The sequence below is a fragment of the Anser brachyrhynchus genome, assembly GCF_964034855.1.
Source record: "Anser brachyrhynchus genome assembly, chromosome: 8".
Lineage (NCBI taxonomy): Eukaryota > Metazoa > Chordata > Aves > Anseriformes > Anatidae > Anser > Anser brachyrhynchus.
The window spans coordinates 14,005,226-14,023,888 of record NC_137702.1 but is presented as its reverse complement, the minus strand read 5'-3'; the positions used below and the strand labels follow the sequence as shown (position 1 = coordinate 14,023,888).

Below are 18,663 nucleotides of genomic sequence, written 5' to 3'. Positions count from 1 at the left end.
TGAACCGCTCTGCCCGTGGGCCCGGCGGCCCACCAGGCCGACCTGAGCCTTTCACAGCGACATGGCGAGGTGAAACGGCCTCACAAGACCAGCAGCCAGCCACTAGCAACACACACATGGGCTGCTAACTCCCCAAATCAAGTTGCGGCCAAGCGTGAACAAGAATGCAGCGTTTTTTACCCAGGCTGTAACTGGGCTAAACAGGTTGTTCAGCCCCAATATGCTGCAGCTGCCTTGCATTCGTGCACATGTGTCTACACATCTTGGTTTGGTAGCCCCAGCCCGCTGAAACTACCGCATCAAAGACTTCTTCTCTAGGCATCTGCCAAGGAATATCATCAAACAGGTTAATGAAGGCCCTGTGATAGCATCCATTTTAAAGCACCCCGGTTTCTACCCGCTGTACTTCAGATCCGTGCGTGCAGTCTGTATTCAATAGAAATGATACTGTTCAAGTTTCAAGAAGAAGCTTCTGTGGGTAGCAAAGTCAGTTTTGATTTTTTTTTTTTTAAATTTTGTCAAAAATCTTTGATGTCACCAGAAAAAATACCAACTCTTCCAAAAGTAACTGAAAAATATTTATCATTTTTTATAAATCAGAAGCTGGAGGCACACATATATATACACAGTGCACTAGGTACATATTAGTGGCATATTTTATGCTTACAGAAGAATATGGTTCCAATGTCAACATCTGTGAGATCGTGGCCTAATCATTGTGCAGTGAAATATGAAACAAAATCAATGGTGGCACAAAATGTAATCTCTACTGTGTTTGGCTCACTGTGTTGAATCCTTGACTCATAAATCACTGTTACTTGCCATTCAGTGAATCGATATTCAGATTCCCTCTTGGTCTATACATATGACCACTAAATGAAATAATAATGACCAAAATCTGTCATATATTAGGTTATCAATATTACCAAAAGGGATTTCTTGGGAACAGTGAGGTAATCTAGGATAAAATGTATCAGACGAGCTTGCAAAGAAATGCGAAAAACCTCTGGCTAAATATAGACATATAAAGGTATTTTCAAATACTCCTTCCTCCATCATAACTTCACGTACTAGAATTTACCATAGAATCGCAATAGTGAATTTGCTGAAATACCATTTCAGTCATACATGCTTTTAATTAAGTTTTGAAGCATGCTGTACTTGAGCATTTTTCTTTGTCTTCTTTCAAATAACCCCTTCTTAATATATCACTAGGGGTTTTTGTTTGTTTGTTTTTCTCTCCTGTGAAGCATAATTAGCATTACAGTGATCAGATAATAGCATTTTCTTACTAGCAACCTGACAGTCAAGGGCTCCAGAAGACCACACAAAAAAAAAAAAAAAAACCCTTTCTGTAAGAGTAATTCCATAAAGCCTTATCTCTCAAGTGCTTCACAAATCATTTAGTCATTAAAAGGTGGTGGATCACCTCTTGCGGAGAAACCTGAGAAGTGCTGTGTACTACCATCCCAATTTCAGTCAGGAGCCACAGAATTATCAAAATTTGTAGTTTTGACAACAGAAGAAGGAAAGAAATGGTGGCCAGATCAAATACGTTCCCTTTGAAGGAACAAAATATACAGGAAAGGTCTTCACACTATTTTCTAAGCACATGTGAGTCTCCAGCCAAGTATGATTTACAGGTGGAAACTTCTCTGAATTTACATAACCCTTTGGAAGACTCGTGTGTATATATAAAGTACAGAAAGGAAGCAAATGTTGGCAGAAGATATCTTTCAGGTTCACCGATTTTACAAACCAGTAGCACTTAAAGGCTTAAATCTCAAAACCCTGAAAAAAAAATAAAAAAAATAAAATCAAACTATCTTGTCCTTCACTCATAATTAGCTTTTCTAATACATATATTCATGGCAAAAATCAAAAAAAGAAATTATGGGTCAAAAGCCATATATGCCAGTGCTGTATGGACAGCACTAACTCTTCCTTGCACCTACACATAAATAAACTGCTGATTTGCCCAACATATCATCAAGAATGTCCAAAACATACAAAATACGTATGGCAAATCTTCAGTATCTATACAAAAAGTGCCTAATTCTGCAAAGAAACAATACGCTCATTTCCGCTACTGGATAATGGACTCTACAAAGACGTACAAGCTACCTAGGCATCTAATGGTGCAACTATAATTAAGGGTATTTTTTTGTACAATTGAATGAGCAATGAACGTTCAGGTGACAGTTCTTCACTGAGCAAGGCAGCTGGAGGACTACCAGCCATTTAACTGGGGTGAACCATGTTTGGTTTTTTTATTTATTCAAGCTGTAACAGAAAAACAGAAAACTATTTCAGTACACTTTTAAATTCCCTTTGTAGAAAAGCTAAGTTGGAAAACTCTAATGATTAAACTAATTAGAAGTTATGAGCCAAAAGAGCTTTAAATTATAATTTTACAGAAAAGCTCATACTACTTGGATGTACCACTGTGTAAAACTGGCACCTCTCTTCTCCCTAGCATATTAGATAGTATTTTCTCTTCCCTGTGAGGGAAAAGAAAAATATATTTTGGAAACAGTGAAGACCTTTCCCATGCACTGTGAAAAGAGAGGTGTGAGGTGTTACCTTCTAACCATGAAACAAAATGGAATAGAGGTTGTCTCCAGCACTGCCACATCAGCCACAGCAAGTGCTTGAGGACACAGAATTGCTCAATCACTTTCACTCAAAGAATTTTGAGAAACGCTGAATGGAAAATGATCTCTATTCAGTGAAGTGACTGAAAACGTTACATTTTGCACACATTTTCTTTTTTTTTTTCTTTTTAATATCATTCACACAGCATAGGTAAAGTTTAAGACATAGCATCAACTTAACACATTTGTTAGCAACAACATAACCTTTCACATTATGCAGTTTTATCAAGCAGACCAAGAACTCTGTCACACGTTTACAATTTCTTGTAAATAATACAGGTCTCGTTTGCTCAACGTGACAGACACCGCTACTTTGGAAAAATTATTTTTCTTTAATTTGATTACATTAGGATTTTAAATGATAGCTTTTATATTCTTTTACTAGATATTAAAGAACTGTTCTTCCTATCTTCTGCTGCAGTTCATGAACTCTAAGTGCAACTAAAAAGAAAGTCTACATTTGTCTATCAACAATATTTATAAGTGAACAGAGTGGAAAGATTACAAAATTTGAATATGAACATTATATTATGGTAGCAACAATCTAGATGTTTTACGGGGAAGTGAAGTGGATTACCGTAAATGAAGTTTTAAATGTCCTTTCCATTTTATAGATAACACAAAATGACTCTTTTCATGTCTCCGGCGATAAGGATGCATGTGCCACACATTTAAATAGTGCCTTCACCCTATCCAACCCTGCTCATGAATTAATAATTCAGTGACATTAATACAAGAAGATAAATGATAAAGAGGTTACAGCACAAGGGCCAACGGTACACATACACTTCTTTTAGAACAGCTAATACCTCTCTGCCAATTACAGTTAGAACTTTTTAACAGTTTTCAATGGCATTTTTACAATCTAAATAGCAGCTTATGCACACACAATTTCACACAACTCAAGCTTAATAAATCTCCTGCTGCTACCAAACAATCATTCTGGGGGATTAAAGTGCAACATCTGCTAACATTAATAAGCATTTTACATAGCAATATGTATAAAAGCAGTTGTTATCAGTCTTCTGAAAAAGCTTCTAGACTGGTTTGGCATAAATTATACCTTTACAGTGCAACTGATAACTTTAGCTTATGGGGAGGAAAAAAAAAAAAGCAATGGAATTATATACCAGATGCAGTTATCATCTGTAGTAGAACGATTTTTAAAATACTTGAAAAATAAACAAAAATGTATGCATGCGAAGAATTGCAGGGAAGAACCTGGTAAAATCACATAATTTAAATACTTACAAGAAACCGAAGCTCCCAATATGTTTCCAAGAGTCAATTTCTTTGCTAATATCAGTTATAGCTTTTTAATCCTTTTTTTTTTTTAATTTGTATTTCTACCAAAGCAGAATCTACTGTGAAAAAATGCACGTCTTCCTATGACATAAAATAAACATCAAAGGTTTTATTTAATTAGGAACTCCAGAATAATTTTTTAGGGAGAGTTTGGCTAACAAGCAGGCTTTGGAATCGAGAGCCATGTAACGTCAGCTGGAGCCAAGAGCACAGTTGGCAAACACGGCAGAAACTTTTACACACAGCCCTGCCAGCGCAGCTCAACCCCTGCAGCTCAGCTGTGGACAGCCGAATAACAAGAGCCTGCCAATCACCCTTACTACACACTGAATGAAACAGTCGTATTCCAACTGGTATTATCATTTAATAGTAAAGCAGTAAAACGAAGTCTGTACCAACGTACCTAGAGACAAGAGAGAATGGCAAACTGGATCAAGTAAGCATGTAGAATACATTTAATTTGCCTTTCTTTTTAATTAGTAATGAATCTCCCCATTTTTGCATTATGAATTGCTTAAACATGATTGTTTTAACATTATTTTTATGTCAAAACATTGCTCTAAAAAAATGACTATCATCATATTCTTCTGACATCTTCGATGTTCTTATTTGACACGTTGTAAGAGAGATGAAGAAAATCAAAGTAGTAAGATAATAAAAGACAGCAGCAATGCCAGCACAGCACTTGACAGCTAACACTCAGGACCTTTTGATGCTATCAGGTTTTAAAGTACCTGCAACTAGGGCTGAAGCCAGGCGTAGCCAGGAAATAAAAAAAAACAACAACAACAAAAATAATTTAGGGACTGATGGAAAAAGCTTAAAACAACATGTAAGTACATTTAGTATCTATTTTTTCCTTGGACTGATGGTTTCTTTACGCTGAAGTCTGTGCCTACAATTCCCACACACAGTTCAAGGATCAGAATCCCTGTCACAGGAGGCAGCGCACGGGGATTAGGAGCCCAAACACTTCAATGCCACAAAGTCTTTTTTCTCAAACACACTTTGACTTTCAGATTATCATTTTAAAATAAAAAATTGTTTAAATCACTGTTCGCTGCCTGTAAGAACACAGCTTTATATTAAAGCGATAAATTCTTACCGTTTTTCTTCAGCACAGTGGAAGACAATTCTGACACAGGACTTCCCCTGAGGCTGCTCCCCAACCAGCACCCTCACACCCACCCTGCCACGCGCCAGCCCCATGCGCACCCTGGGCACTTACGGCTGCTGCAGGGATCTCGCAGCTCTCTCAAAGCCCAGGCGGGGCTTTCCGCTCGTGCTCTGATTAATGTTTGCTATTTCATCCATTTTAACAGTGCTGAGGAGAAATCTAGGTGACGCTTTCGCTCAAAGACGACTGAATATTAAATATGAAATTTAACAGGTTTTAATCATAGCAGTTTGTAAACAGTGTAATATATATGTCTGCCCTAATTTAGTAAGATGGAATTCTCACACAACACTCATCAAACCGAGCACAAAAAAACTGTTCTGGCATTCCACTAAATTAAAATCTTCAGTCCCCACAGCAAGAACGCACAAATTTAGATTTTATTAATACTTTAAATCAAACTCACTTTCATGCAAGGCAATTTACAAGTCATCTTCTCTCGTCATAGCGAAGAACAGAATTGGGTCTTAAGCATATTTTCACAGACACTTTGAAGACAGGCTAACCTTTTGGTCTGATCTGCTATTTTTAACAAAAATAACAATTTCTTTGAAATTCAACAAAATCCTGTTTTCATGAATACAGTTTTAAGCCTTCAGTTACGACACCAGCAGTGACAGAGCGGCTGACAGCTCAACAGACAGGAGGTAAATTTAAGAGGAGCTGTCCCCATTTGGAAAACGCATGCCTTTCTACCAGCTTCTTATTCAGCAATCTGAAAAACTCCAGATTTTACCTAGATCACTGTATTTCACAGCTTGCCCAAAGATATATTTAATGCACAAAACAAGTCATGCAAGCTACAGAGATGCTTGGGAAGGCACGCTGATCTAAGTGGTGCTCTGTGAACTTAAATATTTAGAATCTGTAGCACTGAATAACACTACCCAGCCCTCTGCATTGCAGGCACTTAACCCGAGGCACGAGGAAACCTCCGTCAAGTAGATGGCCATGTACTGATATTACTCACCAGAAGCCACTGAGAGCCATGCTGTGAGGCCACAGAAAAAGAAGAAAAAGAGAAGAAAAGCGGCAAAGGGAGTTGGCAGAGCTGGAAATGGCATCCCCCCCAGCCAGCTCCACAGGCGGAGGCAGTGGGAAAGCCCTGGGGCAGCACAGAGGGGAAGAAGCAGATGGAAGGGAAGGCCTGAGGGGAGACCCGCACCAGGCCCTGACTAGGTGGAGGCAGGACCACAAGAGGGGACACGCGAGGGGCAGCAGTGGTTGAGAGAGCGAGGAGAAAGAATGACAGTGAAGAGACACAAGCCGACAGGGAACTGGGAGCACACAGAGCAGTGCACAAAGGGAACAAGTTGCACGTGTGGGATATCCAAGTGTAACGCCTCCTACTTCGAGCCGACTGCCGGCACCGAGGAATGGTGCCATACTTTCATGACCCAACACACAAAACTGAATTTAAGCACAAGACACGCTACCTGCAGCCATGAGCTTTGTTATCCGCCCAAAAGTTATCCACCAGTCCACACCAGAAGCCACACTGCCGCTTGAATGACAAGTCAAAGCAGTAAGGAATGTGGAGACAGAAAACTAACGTTCACACTAGATGTTACTGGAGAGGCCGGCACGAGCGCAAAATGAGATGCATGCTTGTGCGTGTACCTGCATACAATTATTTAGAAACATTTGCTGTTCTGCAAGCAATCATATGCTATAAATGAATGATGATTTTACAGTGCCAGAAGAATAAAAAAAGCAGCCGACCAGTTTCAACACATCTACTGCAGATTCTGGGCAAGATTTTTGTTTAAAAAAAATCAAGTCAGAAGAGGTCATAATAGTAATAAATGTGCAGTTTATTTATGGCTCACTATTGGGCTGAACTGAGATTTTATTTCTGGAAAAAGAGAAAAAGAGGTAAGAGGAGGAATAACAGATGAAAACAGGAGAAGAAAAGGAGAAAAACAAAAAGGCCCATCTTTTCCGATATGCAAGAAGTGGCAGAGTACTTCACCTGATGCTGACTGGTTATCAACATGCTCCCTAGAATTTGCTGTTTTACTTTAATGCCTCTTTATTCAAAAGGTGATCTGCAGTTTTTCACCTAAAAATAGCAATTTTATAGATCTTCTAAAAATAAAAGTATGTAAATCAAAATTAATATGGTGTACAATATAATAAGAGCCTACAGCAAGCACAGCGTATGATTTCAACAGCCAGATGTTTCACCACAATGGCTTCTGGTCACCAAAAATCAAAAACAATTTCAATTTTACGGTATTACTTTAGGACTGTTAAGTAAATACCACTTGTTAGCTTTTCCGCAGTGCTGTTATTTACTAACTGGAAGGCGTGCACACATAGTCCAGCTGGCTGAGAACAGGATAAAGGAAACAAGGCTCCTCCTGGCTGGCCATGACCTTTGCCTGTGGCTCTGGAAAAGCATCTCTTCTCCTGATCTGTTGCATGGTTTTATCACATAATATACTGGACACTTTATATTTTCTTAAAGAAAAAATACTGTATTAAACATGCAGACAGACGTACTCAAGCATACACACGTTTCTGAGCAGACATTCACCTATTGTCCAAATTTTGCTTCTATTTTCATTCACTTTCAAATAATATTTATGAAAACTACAATCTCTAAGAATAGTTTAAGATAGCTAAGAATAAAAATATATTCAGCTAAATACTATCAAATATTTAAATATACTAGTGAATGTTGCATTCCTCTAGTCCACTAACAGCTCTAAATTCAAACAGCAATTGCTTCAGCATTTACCAAGCACTGATTTCTTAAAGCCTGGGCTTACACAAAAGTTTATTTGCCATTTTTCATTTTGAGCCCCATTCAGTAAGCCGTAATTATGAAATTCCTTCATGTTGTTATTCTCTTACAGATACTGAGATGTAACTCATTAAACTGGGGTTGAACAGGCTGTTGTCTGGGAGGAAAAGTATCACTGACCTTCTACTAAGGACCAAAACATCAATAATTCAAGATGACTGGGAAACACTATTCAACAAGATGATTAATTTTTAAAAATAACAAACATTGCAGAACATTTTAAAATCCTACAAGAACCTTTGACAAAGCTAACAAATACGAAGTCTTTGAAATAAATCCATCTGGTACTCCTTGTTCCAGGTTAAGAAATAAGGACTGTGGGAGCTACAGTCCACAGGACCAATTCCAGAGCCCAACCAGCAAAGCCGAGAGCAGCCAGTGCCCAGGCTGCAGCACAGGGCACTGCTTGGTGCCATACACTGTGCTGCACTGCTTGCCAGTATAGCCTTGAGGATTTCCTGATTTCAAATCTGTTACATTGACGGTTCCCTCTCCAGTAGTAAGCATTCAGATAAAGTCTGAATGTCAATGAGCATGCCTAAGAACATGGCAAGAGAAAAAAAAATAAACAAAAAAAACAGAACAACCTACCATGAAAAAATAAAAAAATGCAAAATACAATTATCCACTGAGGTAGCTCCAATTCCTGCATGTTCATAAAAGTGCACAGACTCCTACATTCCATCGCCTGAGACCATCCCTCAAGAGTCCCCACATAGCTCATCCACAGCCCTGGAGAACGGTCAGAGACAAGCTCCAGCCTCTGTGCGTGTGTGTACAGTTTCCGGGAAAAGAGATAAGCAAACTGGTGTTTCCCATGAAGCACAGGATAAACCCTTCTGCTCAGAAGTGCTCTTATGGTTTCCATAGTGAATTTCATTTACATGAAGGCACTATAAAGGTTCCCACACAAAAATGCATCTCTGGCATAATTACATTCTTTCAACTTACTTTTCCTCCCACTTGCTATAGTTCTTAGGTGAAAGGAAAATATTGACAAAAACAGGACATGAGGGGGACATAAGATAACCACAGACTGAAAAGCACGAAACCACCAAGCCATTTACAACATTTTTTTTTTTTTTTTTTTTTAACTCTTCCTTGCTAGTGGGCAGACTGAGATCAGCCACAGGGTAAAACACTCTAATTTATAGCCTAAGGGTTCCCATGTTTAAAAGGAAGGAACATGTAAAGAAATACAATGCCTTTCTAAGCCCGTCTGTTCTTTGAAATGTCTTCATTAAAATGGAGATTTTGACTTTTTGTCTGTGAATAACAGAAAAAGGACAAACCTTGGTTCCGAGTATCTTCATCGGAAGACAGCTCACACAAGACTCCAGTGTTTCATCTCACAGGGACTGAATTTTTGCATCATGAATAATTTTTGAGGGGGAAGGGCAGATGGCACTACCTCCAGGTCCTGATGATTAGCTGAATTAGTACTAATTATGCCTCTGTTTTACTATGAAGCAACTGAAATCATCCAGCCCTGCATTCGGCTTTAGAGCACAAGAGGACTCGTACGCTCCCAGAGACCCGCGGGGCAGCCAGGACAGGGACTACCACTTCAAGGAAGATGACAAGAGTCAAGCATCGGACAAGGTCCCCAGAAAGCTCTAATCTCCAGGCTACAATAAAAAAGGCACACCATTTTTTCTTTGGACTAAAACATCTTGTGCATATCGCCATTCAAAAATTTTCACTACTACTTTAAGATAAAAACAACTTGTTCAACAGTCAGATGGACTCTACTAAATAAACCACGCATCTCAGAGCACAATACTTCCTCATACCATTTGTAAACCTAAAAAATTCCACAGAGCATAGCTAAATGTATTTTTTAATTTACGTATTATCAATCCTATGTTTAAATTACATATTTGTTATATTTTAGAAGTTGTTTTGGCAGCACCTAGTATTTCCTACATGTACGAGGCCTAAGCAGCTGTTCTTCTACGTAACTTAATTAATGGCTGAAATTAAGTGATTTAGGAGACATTAATAACCTCTCTCAACTGCGCAGAAGTCGTGAAAACAGTTGTACAAACTGCTTAAGCATAGCACTGAAGCAGCAGCAAATTTTCCCATTGCTCCTGGTATTTTTTACAAATTCCCTATAGATTAGTTTTAATAACGTTAATTCTGCAGCTTTATTTGGTGCATTGGTTTATATATATTAAAAAAAAAAGCATAAATAAAGCATTGGCTATCTGCTAGCAGACATTTAATTTATTTGACTTTCCTTCAATTAACATGCAGAAATTTCAATAAACATATTTTTAACATAAAGCTACATCAAACAAAGTATTCTTTCAGGTAAAGGTATTCCTTTTCATTTCATATATCAAGTGATTTTCTGTGAAAAATAAACAAGAACTAAGAAACTTATTGTTTATAGAATCCTGGCAGTCTAACATATACAAAGATCAAAGCAGGACAGAGAATCCAACTAAAAATAATTTCAATATACAAAAAAAAAATTAAATGACCATTAATTGAAAGGTAATAGAAAGAGAACTGATTTCACCAAAAGTCACTATATTGTCTAAAAAAAAAAAAAAAAATCTGTGTGGCTGTATGTTCACAAGCAGGCTCAAAACAGTTCTTTCTAATCATGCTACTGTCCACTGATGTAAATATCTCTATAATCAGAAATAATACCGTTAGAAGCACTGATGATATATGAATTGCTTACAGATGACAGCAGTATAATGAAGAATTTCATTCACAGGTATATTTCAAAGGTTAGACTGTTTTTATGGGCTCTGTTTGGCAGATTTTTCAGTCATGAGCCAAGAACTACTGATTACTTGTGTTCCATTTGCCAAATAGAAAAGCTTTATTAGTCATAACAACACTGCTGTTCCAAACAAAGAGTTATAAACAATAATAAAAAAGATCAACAACAAAAAAGGAAATAAAAAAAAAAAAACAAAAAAAATAGTTATCCCTTCTCCAGGGTTAGCTGTCCACAAGCAGTTAAGTGTGACTTAGTGGGGCTTCTTTTTTAATGCATGCTACAAATAAAATGACTAAAGTGTGGATTTGTGCTTTAATTTATTGTCCCGCAAACAGAAGAATACTAATTTTAAGAAACCATTCATTATGGGATTTATACAGGAAAAAAAAAAGGGGGCAAATCTTCATCTTATAGTTACATACGTACACTCAAAAAATGGTTTAAGAGAGCAAATGGATAACAATTCAATCAGAGTACTTCCACGTATATTTTCCTCTTTCAAACACAGATTGTCTCCTAGAACATTATACACATGTATCACTAAGAAAGTTTTCTAAAGCAAATACACTGTAACATATTTTTAATAGTTCTAATATTAGATTTATAATTTCCTAAACTATTGAAAATTTAGTTTTACCTGTTATTAAATTTTTATTCGTTATTCTTCCTTTTATTCTAAGTATTTGCTTTTTCTTAGTTGGCGTCTACAAGCCAAGCTCTGCCCTCAACAATGCAGTCACAGTTCACGCTCTTAAATCGGTTGGAGCTCCACATTCATCAGGGGGTAACATTCGTCCTTTTGTGTTTGCTTTTTACTTACAGACAAAAGATACAATCGTTTTCCACAGCTCAAAATGAATGAAACGTGAAGACAATCGAAGAACCTACAGGAGTTTTTCTAAAACTGAAAACATTATTCATCAGTTATAATTCTTGTTCTGAATACAAGACTGAAGACCAAGCTCCAGATTTTGCTCTGGTAGTGTATATACAAGATGTACAAAATACTGATGACAGATAAGTCGTACAGTGCTGTAACGATTACAAAAATAATAAAGCTTTGAATATTCATTGCTTAATGTAGTTTTGAGTTCTCTGCTATTTTCTAGTAATCCACCAGAAAACACTCAAACCTAGGTGCAACATTACTTTCTATCAGCACTTCCATCAGAAGTGGAATATTTCTTGTCAAAATAAACAGGTGCATCTTTCCTCTACTTTCTGGTAATCAATAACAATTTAAGACAGTTGGGCACAGGATCTTTCTACATGGTCTTATACATAGAATTAATCCCAAACATCTAGGAAACGTGTCTTACAAATTTACCTAATACTAGTCGTGGATGTGTACAATACATGGAACATATACTGGAAAGTGCTTCTACAATAGTAATGGTCATCTATACTTTGTCTTAAACTAGAATAATCCTAATTATTATTTTGTTAAAGTACATTAGGGAAAAAGGTATGTTTGTTTAAATGCTTATTATTCCAATATTTATTGAATTGTATCTCAAGGTATCATCTGAAAATGTAAGGCTGTTTAGTTACTTTTAGCCATTCCGACTTCTGTTACACTTAACGCAGTTATTCATAAATGCCTATACAACCCAAAGTATTTTGTTCAGTCGTTTCCCCCAAGTGTTTTTTATTGATAAAACATAATTAGTTTATTAAATGTGGCTGGAACACTGCTTCTGCCAAGTGAGTTAGTATTAATGTCTCACTTTTTTCTTTTTTTTTTTTAAACAGATGGAATTTTTTTAAGAATTAAGGAACAGCTTGAATGTCACTTACATGAAAACTGTACAAGTATGACATTATTGTCACTTTTGCTGATTGTAGTCATTTTTAAAAGAATTTAAGTTGCTTATCACCATTAAAAAAAATGGCCCCGATGAAACAGAAAATGTGTGTAACACTATTGTTAAAATGAAAGAATATGATTTTATTCACGTAGGCTCTTCCAACATAGTAAGTAAATTATCATTGTTCTACCTTCAAAATACAAGGCTGCAAAAGAATGTATCTTAATCCCAGCTGTATTATTCTTACAACAGAATTAAAGTTACATATACGTCTTGATTTTTGTATTGTACGGCAGTCTCCACTGAACTGAATTTCTGAAACATCCTTACCTCATAGGGACGGAAAAAGATGCACTGTGTAAAGAAAGATTACGTCCATTGCCTCCCCATAATTCCTCAGCAAGATCAAATTAAGAAATCTCTCTTTCTTCATCATGGCTAATACAACAGTACTCTCCCATGCAAAAAGCACGATGCAACTTTTCAACTCCCAACACCTATCAAAATCTCTGCAAAAGACATCATTTATATATTTTCTGTAAGTCTTACCATTATAATCCTATTGGAGTGTAATTGCTGTGGCTAATATTCTTACCCTGTTATGAAAATGCTCAACATAAACGTGGCACTGAGTTGTTAAGATAATACATGATCATGCTGTGAGAGGGTAATACCTATACAATAGCCCTTGCCAATACCATAAATCTCTTTATTAGACAACAACCTATTACAGGAGATCTACTTAACTGTTTCCCTACTTAGAGGGCCATTTGGTGTTACAATAACAAGCTGACTTTTCACATTAGCAAGGATTAGCCAGTATAAATAATAAATCGACACTGAGTTGCTGCTCTTTTAGATATGGTAAATCTTTACTGGTGTAAAGATTACTATTTGTTTAAAAAGAGAATCCAAACTAAAACCCTAAAACCACGTTAGGATGAATATGTTCTGTTTAAAGTCCTGCTAACTAACAAAACCAAAAGAAAATAAAACAAAACAAAAAAATCAACTCTCGGACCAATTTATGTGGCATAATTTATTACAGGAGAGCACATTACAGAGAGCTGTGTCTGTTTTATGGAATGTGCATGCATACTGCTTTATTTCCTAGCAGTATTATAGCAAATCATCTTTAAATTTACTGAAATATTTTAAAGTAAAATGATTGCCACCATTTTTCCAGAGATAAATAGCACAGAATTCATCTATCATTAATTATGCTTCTTGTTCAACGAACAAAACTGTATTATGTTTTCTTCACTGAAAAAGGTCTCAACATTTTTTGAAGGATCACATACTTTCACTATCCAAATCACTGTAATACAAATTATAAAACCTGCAATGCACCAGATCATTTCATTTGTGTTAAAGAAAATCACTAAAGTATTTCTGATTCTTCACATTATGTTTAAGTTACTATTTGCAAATAAACTTACGTTCTGATACTCCTTGTTCTTTCTTGTCCATATTTTTCTTAAAAACTTAGGCCAGCAATCCTTTCCACTGTTTGTCTGCTTACGTACAATTGTATAAAATTATCAACTATACTAGGATACAATCATTCAGCTTTTTATACTTTATAATACAGAAAAAGCAAAATTAAGTGTTAACCTTGCATCTGCAATCAGCTTGATTATGATTCATAAGACCGCGTGCATAAATAGAAAAGACTTACCCATCGCTTTTTGGCTAGCACACTACTCTGCACGAGAGGTACTGAGCCCTTAGAGCACTGTGCTGTCTCTCTCATGCTGACATGACATTTTCAGAATCAGAGAAGACAGTTTATGCAACTGAAATCTGCTTCACGTCACACAGAGCACCAAAACTGTTTTCTCGTACCTCTACATGCAAGAATTGTTTTGCTCAGTTCCTTTTTACACTTTCAATAGAAAGGCACTTCTTCAAAATACAAATAGGTATTTATAATGTCAGCTCTTGCTTACTAACAACATAAAATTTTTTGCCTATTGCTATTTACTGCTACTGATGGACAATCTTTTTAAAAGCTCCCTTGCAGAGGCTTTCTTGTCCTGAATAACAGAGAACGCACAGCAAAAGAAAATTGTACTCACTGGAAATAATTCAGCCCTGAATGCCTTGATTACTCTGATTATCTCATATACAAGCTCCCTCTGCAGGTAGTAAGAAGAATTAGCGAAAATATGTGAAAAATGTGGGTAATAGCTGGCACAGAAACCCAAATGATCAGTAACTATTTTAAAGAAATTCCCTCAGAAATCTTTCTCGAATGTTTTCAGATAAAGAGTTAATACAAAAAACAGTCTTCCCCCTCCCACTCCCCCGCCTGTTCTTGTCCCTCAAAGGAGCTAAACATTCAGCTTTAGTCTTTTCTATATCAAAATACACAGGTTTCTTTATCAAAATCACCTAAATGCTTTCAGGGGAAAAAATAAAATAAAATAAAATTTAAAAAATCCTCTGTTTATCCAGAACCAAACAGAAATGAAAGACCCCCACAAACAAGAAAACAAATTCAACCTATCTAATGCATCTCCCTAACACAACGAAACAAAAAACAGCAGCATCCCTCCTTCCATCTACTGCTGCAAGACAAAACCCAATGCCATTGTTGGATATGATTACACATGCACTCCACCAAAGTTTAGAAATCAGTTGAACTAAATGGTTAAGTTTATCTCAAAAATCAAAGTCTCTAGTACTAAATACCAAATTATGAAGTAACAATGTAGTTTCACTCAGTTGGATGAAAACAACTTTTCTTCCAAAACACATTGCCCTACCTTAAAATATCTTAAGTTTGTTCTTTATAGTAACAAGCTTTCTAGACAAAAATCCCTTCAACACAAATGGGAAAAAGAGTCAACGAATGAAGCTATAAACATTAAGCAGACCAAAATTAAGTCTTCATCCTAGCTAACCTTCTTTAGCATGTACCATCAAAAAAAAAAAAAAAAGGAAGACATCAGGCACTGTTAATTTTTCTTCTAACATAGAACGAACAAAAGCACACCAGTATTTTTGTTTCTCTAATACAGCCAAATCCCTCGTTTACAAGCAGTCTCATTAGATTCATGAAGAATACTCATAAAATAAAAAGTAAGGCTTTAATTTTTGCTGGAATAATAAACTCTAAAATACAACCTTTAAAGCTCATACTGAACACTTGGAGAAAAAAAAGTAGAAACAGACTTATGATATTCTAGCAAGGTTACATGCATTTCACGGGACAAATGTAGGACAAATTTGAGGCGTTCACTTCAAGACGATGATTGCTGCATACAGAGCTCTTCCTTGCTGCTGGAATATCTGTAGCAGTTGGATCCCCAACCAGTTATTAGCAGATACCATTGTACACCTTCTCAAATGATGGAAAGAATGAGGAAGGAGAGAAAGCAGGAAAAAAAATCTAACATTATGGAGAGATGATGCTCTCTTCCAGCACCAGGTAAGATTATTGCCTGAAGGGCAAAAGGATTTCTTCTCGTATTCGACTTCTGTCAGCCTGCAAGTCCCCTTCCTCTCTAAAACAACTTCCACTCTCATCCACTCCCCCCAGCCAGCACCGCTGCGAGGCACCTTCTCTCCCTTAGCACCCCATCCAGCGAGAACCAACCCCGCCATCTGGCAGTCCGCGTGGAAGAAATGCCCACCGTGCCGAAGGAAATCACAGCCACTGAAGACACTGCCCTTCAATATTTAAATGCTAAATTTACCAACAAAGTAGTTATGAATTGGTCTTCTGGAGGACATTCACGTTGTTCAAAGCAAACATGCATCATTTCTCCTGTGAAAGCAGAGCTGCCCAATTCGGGCACCTCACATACAGAAAGTCTAAATTAGACTTCAAAGAATGAATGTAAGAATGCCTGGACCAGGTGAATAGAATTATGCCTACCATAAAACAGGAATCAGGAATTTGCCAGAGAAATGCAGCGTCAACAGCAGAACTTCTCAGGAATCTTTTCTTAAAATGTCACTTTATTTAGAGCTGACAGTGCCTATTGCTTGGGAATTGTTTTTGAACACTGTTCATACCGGTGTAGGCTGCTATGCCGTAAAAAATGACAAATATGATACGGTAAGAAAATATATAGAAAGAAAGGTGAACTACAGCCTCCTCCTGGCATGTGATCTCTCTTCACCACTGCAGCACGATTTCAGAGCAAGGCTCTCTATTTACACCGGATCCCATCAACAGCAAGGCAAGTATTACCGTCAGGAACAAGGTCGGTCATCCCCTCCCTAGCTGCCAGAAACAATTTTTAACAGTAATCGGTGTTAGATTATTCTGTCATCTAGATTCAGAGCAATAATCGGTTTGAGGTGTCGACTGATATGAAAATACCAACAGAGGGCAAAAAGGAAAGCAGCAGCCTCCCCGAAACGAGCGATTTGGGATTTTATCACATCCAGAGGCAACTAAATAAACAGAGGTAGCATAATTTTTAACGCACAATTCTCCGGTGATTATTTGTTTTGGTGCTACTTGACTGATATTATCTATTTTTTCAACAGTTAAAGATACAAATCTAATTGTACCTTTAAAAGATACACCTCTCTGCAAAGTGTACGTATGGAATGCTAGAGCCGCTCCCTGTACTGATCCCACTGCAGAAAACAGCAAAGAAACCTAAGACATAGAGAGATTCCCTTCTTCACGGAGTTAATTCTTTACCAATCTTCTTTACCGTAAAAGGTATGAGTGCTCCCTACACCTAATCTGTGCATCGACGCATCCCTAATTTAAGAATTAAAATATTAAACTCACTTTTATCTGCACAGTATCAGAACTCAGCATCTTAAATAGCAGCCTTCATTCCTGTTATTTTATTCAAGCATTTGTAGCTCGTTGTGGCCAAGTAACTTATCATTAAAATATAAACACGGTATATAGAAAAAAGCATAGTATAAAAAACTCATATACATTGATCAACATCAAGTCGATCGGCACTGTATAAAAAGGATACCATTGTCACCCCATATTGCCATTTTGGGGAAAAGGAAGCATCTCTGTTAGGTGTCAAACACATTCTAGAATGCTATTTAAACAAAACAAATGAACAAAAACCAAAACAGTTGTTTCAGACGTATTTAATACATCACGGGACAAAACAGACAGACCCAGACTCTACCGTATTTGTATGATGAAATGGAGTAAAAATGGATGATGAATTTCCTATGACAAAAATCTGCATGACTTTAGAAGGAAATATTCCTAATATTGCATCTACGTAAGAAACCTAAGTAGCTTCTCAATAGCTCTAACTAGATTTTCTCTGAAGCTAGCTCCTTCCACTACTGAAATACAGGCACCGATACTTAAATCTTTTTGTGTAAATGTTTGTGTTTATAATGTGCTCCTAAGAGATTAAGATTAGGAGAAAAAAAAAAAAAAACACACACACAACCAAGACAGGCCCTATTTTTCTCAGCCCATGATCACTTGTCAAGCCATGATTAATGCTGTGCTCTGTAGAGGGAGACATTACATCTAGGCTACAACAGACCTAAATTTTACCCTAAGGCAGAAGTCTGATTTAAACATCTCTATTCAAAGTGACATTTGTCCTCTCTTTTCAACCAGTTTCCTCTGAAATTCCAGTAAACTGACTTTGTGACCTACAAATGGTCCATTGATTCTAACTTGTCGTGTTGCCTGTCCTTGTAGCAAAGTTGGTTTTGGTGGCTGAATGAAGCAAGATGTTATGCATTCAAGAAAAATACAGGAGCAGAGTCCATTAGGTGCTCTATTAAATGCTCGGTTGGATAACAGCGACTACAATTTACGGCTATAAGGATTCCAGCTTACACAGAAGAGCTGAAGATAAATACTGAGGTCAACATTAAAAATCAGAAAATATTTTTATATTCAGGGGTAACAATGGCCTTCATATGCTGAGGTGATGAGCAAAGATTTTTTTGTGTGTGTTACAGACAAGAACACGGGCATCGTCAGGGCCACCCTGAAAAGTAATTACATTTTATCTCTTGCCTTTCACTCTGAAATGTCTGCTAAGGTATTTACATTTGTCTGTTACAAGAACAACAAGCTAGACAGGAGAAAAAACTAGTTGCGATCACTTATCTCAAGTAAATACTATTTCTCCAGTGAATGGTATTATTCCATCTATTTCATAAAGTTATTGTTAGATCCTCCGATTTATCTGTAACTGCTATTGTGG

General features: G+C 36.9%; 1 protein-coding gene across 23 annotated transcripts in view; it reads right to left on the bottom strand.

Annotated features, from left to right (window-relative positions):
* ADGRL2 (adhesion G protein-coupled receptor L2) overlaps window positions 1-18,663 on the bottom strand; it is a 388,404-nt gene that overhangs the window by 135,395 nt on the left and 234,346 nt on the right. The gene's annotated exons all lie outside the window — the stretch shown is intronic.